Source organism: Bos taurus, chromosome 28 (assembly GCF_002263795.3).
Source record: "Bos taurus isolate L1 Dominette 01449 registration number 42190680 breed Hereford chromosome 28, ARS-UCD2.0, whole genome shotgun sequence".
Lineage (NCBI taxonomy): Eukaryota > Metazoa > Chordata > Mammalia > Artiodactyla > Bovidae > Bos > Bos taurus.
Genome location: NC_037355.1, coordinates 32,360,879 through 32,366,878, shown reverse-complemented (window position 1 = coordinate 32,366,878; position 6,000 = coordinate 32,360,879). Strand labels below are relative to the sequence as shown.

The window sequence follows — 6,000 nt, the reverse complement described above, 5'->3', positions numbered from 1 at the left end:
TTTTTCCCATCCTTTTGATTTTCTACTTCTCTATAAATTGTCCTGTTCCTTTTAAGCATAATATCATTAGGTTTGGAGTTTTATCCAGTCAAATAGTATTTGCCTTTTAATTGAAATATTCATGTAATTCTTAAGAGTCCCTTGGACTGCAAGAATATCAAACCAGTCAATCCTAAAGGAAATCAATCTTGAATATTCATTGGAAGGACTGATGCTGAAGCTCCAACATTTGGCCACCAGATGCGAAGGGCTGACTTATTTGAAAAGACTCGTGCTGAGAAAGATTGAGGGCAGAAGTAGAAGGGGGCAACAGAGGATGAGATGGTTGAATGGCATCACCAACTCAATGGCCACAAGTTTGAGCAAACTGGAAAACAGCGAAGGACAGGGAAGCCTGGTGTGCTGCAGCCCATGGGGTTGCAAAGAGTCAGACACAACTTAGCAACTGAACAACAACACGCAATTTACATGTAATATTGTTACTAATGTATCTACATTTACATCTATCATCTTTTAATGATATTTTGCATGCATCATCTACTTTTGATTCCTTTTTCTCTCCTTGCTTTAGACATTTTTGATTAATCAAATATTTTTTATTATTTTTTCCTCTTCATTTTCATGCTTACTACAAGTGAAGTTTTCTTCTATTCTTTTAGTGATTATCCTAGATATTACATAATGCATTATTTAGAGTCCAACATAAGTTAGTAGTTGTACCTCTTCTTGGATAATTTTGAGGTTAGAATACTTAACCTCCATTTGTTCCTTGCTATCTTTGGTGTTTTTTTGTATTGCCATCATACATTTTCATTTTGTATATATATTTGTAACCTCACAAGACATTTTTTTGGTACAGTTGGTTTATCCAATTATTTACCTTTTCCTTTGTGTCCTTCATTCCTTCTTACATATCCTGATTCCATCTGCTGGGAGGTGGAGGTATTGAATAATACCCTCTGAACTGAGAAGAAACACTGAGACTGAAAAATGAAGCAGGCGACTCCATAAAGTATAATTATGAAGTTTATTGTGGGAAACTTACACATGGGCAGGATGTGGGGACAATGATCCAAAGGCATTTGCAGCTGTGCTTGGAGGAGCTGGAAGGGGTACAACAGGCTAAAGCTAAAAATAGAATTGGGCTACCAACTGAGAAGCATGTCTGCAAGATGGGAACCAAGGATTTTTTCCTCTCCCTGAGGGTCTCATGACCATTTAACCATTTGAAACAGAAAAAGGCATTCTTCCAGATTCCAAAGGTAGAAGCTGATGGGGAACTCATCTGGCATAGGCACATTCCTTGTGAGCTAGGTACTGCTCAGTCACAGGGAAAGGAGAGGGTGCAGGACAGCCAGGCTAAGATGAAGCTGACCGTACGGACACAGTGTGGTTCACCACACAGCATCAGATTATTTCCCTTCTATCAGAGCTCTCTTTAGTATTTATTTAACATAGAATTGCAGACAGCAAATTCACTCAGTCTTTGTATATCTAGAAAGTATCTTTATTTTTTTCTTCACTTATGAAAGATATTTCTGTTACATTTGGAATTACACAGTGTATTAAAAAGCAGAGACATCACTTTGTGGACATAGGTCCGTCTAGTCAAAGCTATGGTTTTTTTAATAGTCATGTATGGATATGAAAGTTGGACCATAAGGAAGGCTGAGCACTGAAGAACCGATGCTTCTGAACTGTGGTGCTGGAGAAGATTCTTGAGAATTGCTTGGACTGCAAGAAGATCAAACCAGTCAATCCTAAAGGAAATCAACCCTGAATATTCATTGGAAGGACTGTTGTTGAAGCTGAAGCTCCAATACTTTGGCCATCTGATGTGAAGAGCTGACTCGTTGGAGGGAGCTGATGCTTTCCCAGACCCTGATGCTGGGAAAGATTGAAGGCAAAAAAAGAAGGTGGTGGCAGAGGATGAGATGGTTAGATAGCATCACCAATTCAATGAACATAAATTTCAGCAAACTCCAGGACACAGTGGAAGACAGAAGCCTGGCGTGGTGCAGTTCATGGGGTTGCGGAGTTGGACATGACTTAGCAAATGAACAACAATGATGGTGTGATTACATGGTGGTAGTTTTTGTTTGTTTTTTTAGCACCTCAAATATATCATTCTGTTGTTCGTAAGCTGCTATAGTTTCTCTTGGGACCTCAGCGGTCTGTTATATTCTTGTTTCTTTTAAAGGTAATGCATCTTTATATTGGCTCTTTTGAAGTCCTGGAAGTGAGTTCAGGGTAGTTTGGGCAGACAACTCTAGAGTGTTTGATCAGAACATGGCGTAGATATGTGTATGTGGGCTTGGGGTGAGTACCTTCTCTTGGCTATTGTAGATTTTTTATTAAATGGGGAGGGGAACTATCTTAATCAAGTTGAGATGCTACCACAGCATAACATAGATTGAGTGGCACAAACAATAGACAGTTATTTTTCACAATTCTGGAGGCTGGGGAGTCCAAAATCAAGGTGCTGGCAGATTCAACCCTTGGTGATAACTTTCTTCCTGGTTTGCAGATGGCTGCCTTCCACTGTATTCTCACATCATAGAGTGAACTAGAGTCCTGGTCTCTCTCCCTCTTCTTATAAGGACACTAATCCCACCACGGCAGCCTTACCCTCATGACCTCATATAAACCTAACTACCTCTCAAAGGCCCCATCTCTAAATCCCATCACAATGGAAGTTAGGACCTCAACATATGAATTTTAAGGGACACAAATGTTTAGCCCACGACAGGCACAGAGGGACAAAAGACATTCAGTCTTTCATCTAATAGCTAGGCATTGATTCTATAACAAAGGTTAAACTATAAAATAAGGACTGAAAGAAAACAAATAAGATAGGCAATTATAACAGTAGAGAATACAAATGATACAGGCTACAACAGTACAGAAATTATGCAAATGACAATTGAGCAATGAGAGGGGGGGAAATGGGAGATAGAAAAGTCTGCTGATCTTTAAAAGCTAGAAATCAAAGGGTATCATTTAAAGCACATAAATCAAGTATGGTCTGTTCTTCCCAGGGCCTATTTCTGCTACATGAATTAGATCATATGTACCTGATTTGAAGTTGGTAGCGATGATGCTGGCATACTGAGGAAGTCGCATTTATCCATGAAAGATATTTATCAGAGTGTTAAATTTCAAACCATAAGGGAATGGCGGCAAGTTCCAGAGGAGTACAAAACTGAACCTAAAGCCCAGCGACTTCTTATTGCCCTTCTTGGCTCTCCTTTTCCATGTGTGCTACCTCTGATGGCTTGCTGCACATTACTGCCCAGCCACTGTGACTGCTGCCCTTGCTTCCAGAAATCAACAGATGCAACACCTGCTCATACCTCCTCCGCTCAAACTACTTGCATTTTTGTTTTTCTTTAAATACTGTATTTATTGTTCATTCCTCTATTTATTAAAAACTTAACATCATTCGTTGACTGCCTGATTATTGGGCAAGGGTTTAGATTTTGAACGGTCTGATCCTAACTCTATTTTCCCCAAAGCATGCTATATTTAGGAGAGAGCTTTCTTAAGTATGCACACAAACACCAAACCTTAATAACACACAAACATGAAAATTTAATAACAGGTGGCCAAGAAGCACGTGAAAAGATGCTCAACATCACTAATTATCAGAAAAATGCAAATCAAAACTACAATGGGGTGTCACCTCAGAATGGCCATCATCGATCTACAAACAACAAATGCTGGAGAGGGTGTGGAGAAAAGAGAAGCCTCCTACACTGTTGGTAGAAGTGTAAATTGGTACAACCACTATGGAGAACAGTATGGAGGGTCCTTAAAAAACTGCTGTATGATCTAGCAATCCCATTCAAGGGGTATATATCTAGAGAAATCCATAACCCTAAAGGAAAACTTGCAACCCAATGTTCATGGTAGCACTATTTCCAATACCCAAAACATGGAAGCAACCTAAATGATTACTGACAGAGAATGGAGTAAGAAGATGCGGTACGTATATACAACAGAATAGTACTCAGCCGTAAAAAATAACGAAATAATACCATTGAGAGCAACATGGATGACCTAGAGATTACCTTACTAAGTGAAATAAGTCAAAGACAAATTTCATATGATATCACCCGTATGTGGAATCTGATTTTTAAAAAGATACAAATGAACTTATCTACAAAACAGAAACAGACTTAAACTTTTTAGAAACAAACCTACAGTTAACAAAAGGGAAATGTGGTAGGGAGGATAAATCAGGAACTCGGGATGAACACACACACAATACCATATATAGGATAGATAACCAACAAGGACCTACTCGATATTCAAGGAAGCACTACTCAGTATTGTGTGATAATCTACATAAGAAAAGAATATAAAAAAGAATGAATATATGTATAACTGAATCACTTTTCTGTACACCAGAAACTAACACAAAATTGTAAATTAACTATACTCTAATAAAATTAAAATATTAAAACACTAACGATAAGAATACATGACTGAATAAAGTCAGATAGCAGAGGAAGAGGAGAAAAAATTTAAAGCTAACTTATTTATTGCCCACTTTAGACACTGTATTTCCACCAAAGAAACAGAACCAGTGAAAAAATATATATGTACATACACACAGAGCAGAGAACTAGTTTCTTTAATTGTACAATTGGGTAGGCAAGCTGTAATACACAGAGTACTCCACAGCAAAGGCAAGCTACAAACTCTTGGATAGGGACAAGACTGTAGTCTACAACGGGACTTTCTTCTTCCTCAGGAAAATGTCAGGTTTCCTCTCTCAAGACCTTTCAATTGATTAGATTAGGCCCACCCACATTATTAAGGATAATCCTTTACTTAAAGTTAACTGATTAACAGATGTTAATCACATCTGCTGAATACCTTTATTTTTTTAATTTAATTTAATTTTTTAACTTTACAATATTGTATTGGTTTTGCCAAATATCGAAATGAATCTGCCACAGGTATACACGTGTATCCCATCCTGAACCCTCCTCCCACCTCCCTCCCCATACCATCCCTCTGGGTCGTCCCAGTGCACCAGCCCCAAGCATCCAGTATCATGCATCAAACCTGGACTGCTGAATACCTTTAATGCAGTACCTAAACTACTGCTTGATTAAATAACTGGGTACTATAGCCTAGACAAGTTGACACACAAATCTGACAATCACAGAAAATAATAGATAATTTCAAAAAAAAAAAGATGATTAAGGATATAATATACAGTTAAAGCTTCCCTAATAGCTCAGTTGGTAAAGAATCCACCTGCAATGCAGGAGACCCCAATTCGATTCCTGGGTCTGGAAGATCCCCTGGAGAAGGGATAGGCTACCCACTCCAGTATTCTGGCCTGGAGAATTCCATGGACTGTATAGTCCATGGGTTGCAAAGAGTTGGACATGACTGAGCGACTTTCACTTTCACATATAGTTACATATATGAAAGTAATCTCTAGCAAAAGTACAAGACTTCCTAAATATCAAGATAATCACAAAATCAAAAAGGAGAGAAAAGAATATATATTGAAATAATTTAAGTGAATGAACAAATAAGTGAACTATAGAATAATATAAACCAAAAACACTTACATATCAATATTTTCACATGAACTAAATCTGTCTCTTAAGACATAATTTTGGGTTGGATTAAAAAGCAAAACTTGTAGGCCATTCACTGTAAAAGTCTTTCAACTTTGCTGATCATTAGAAAATTTTCATAATGACACATTTGTACATCAACATTGATAGGGAAAAATAAAAGCAAAACACCAGTCTTTGTTCCATATATAGTACATGTGACACAAAATTTGAAAAAAAAAAAAAAAAAGAAGGGCAAATATAAACAAGAAAGATAAAATAAAAAGAGAGTAGATTGGCCAACCTCAATACACAATGTTGAATTCTTTAAAAAAAAAACTAAAAAAAAAAAAAAAAGACAAAGTCACTTTATCAGGCTAAGTACAATACAGTACTATGATTGCATGCATTCAGAAGCACA

At 37.4% G+C, this 6,000-nt stretch overlaps 1 protein-coding gene across 1 annotated transcript in view; it reads right to left on the bottom strand.

Annotated features, from left to right (window-relative positions):
* Positions 1-1,008: 1,008 nt before the first annotated feature.
* The window catches only part of LRMDA (leucine rich melanocyte differentiation associated), an 864,553-nt gene continuing 859,561 nt past the window's right edge, over positions 1,009-6,000 (bottom strand). The window contains exon 7 of the mRNA XM_010820667.4: positions 1,009-1,887. The gene's annotated coding sequence lies outside the window, so the exon portion shown is untranslated. The remainder of the gene's footprint in view (positions 1,888-6,000) is intronic.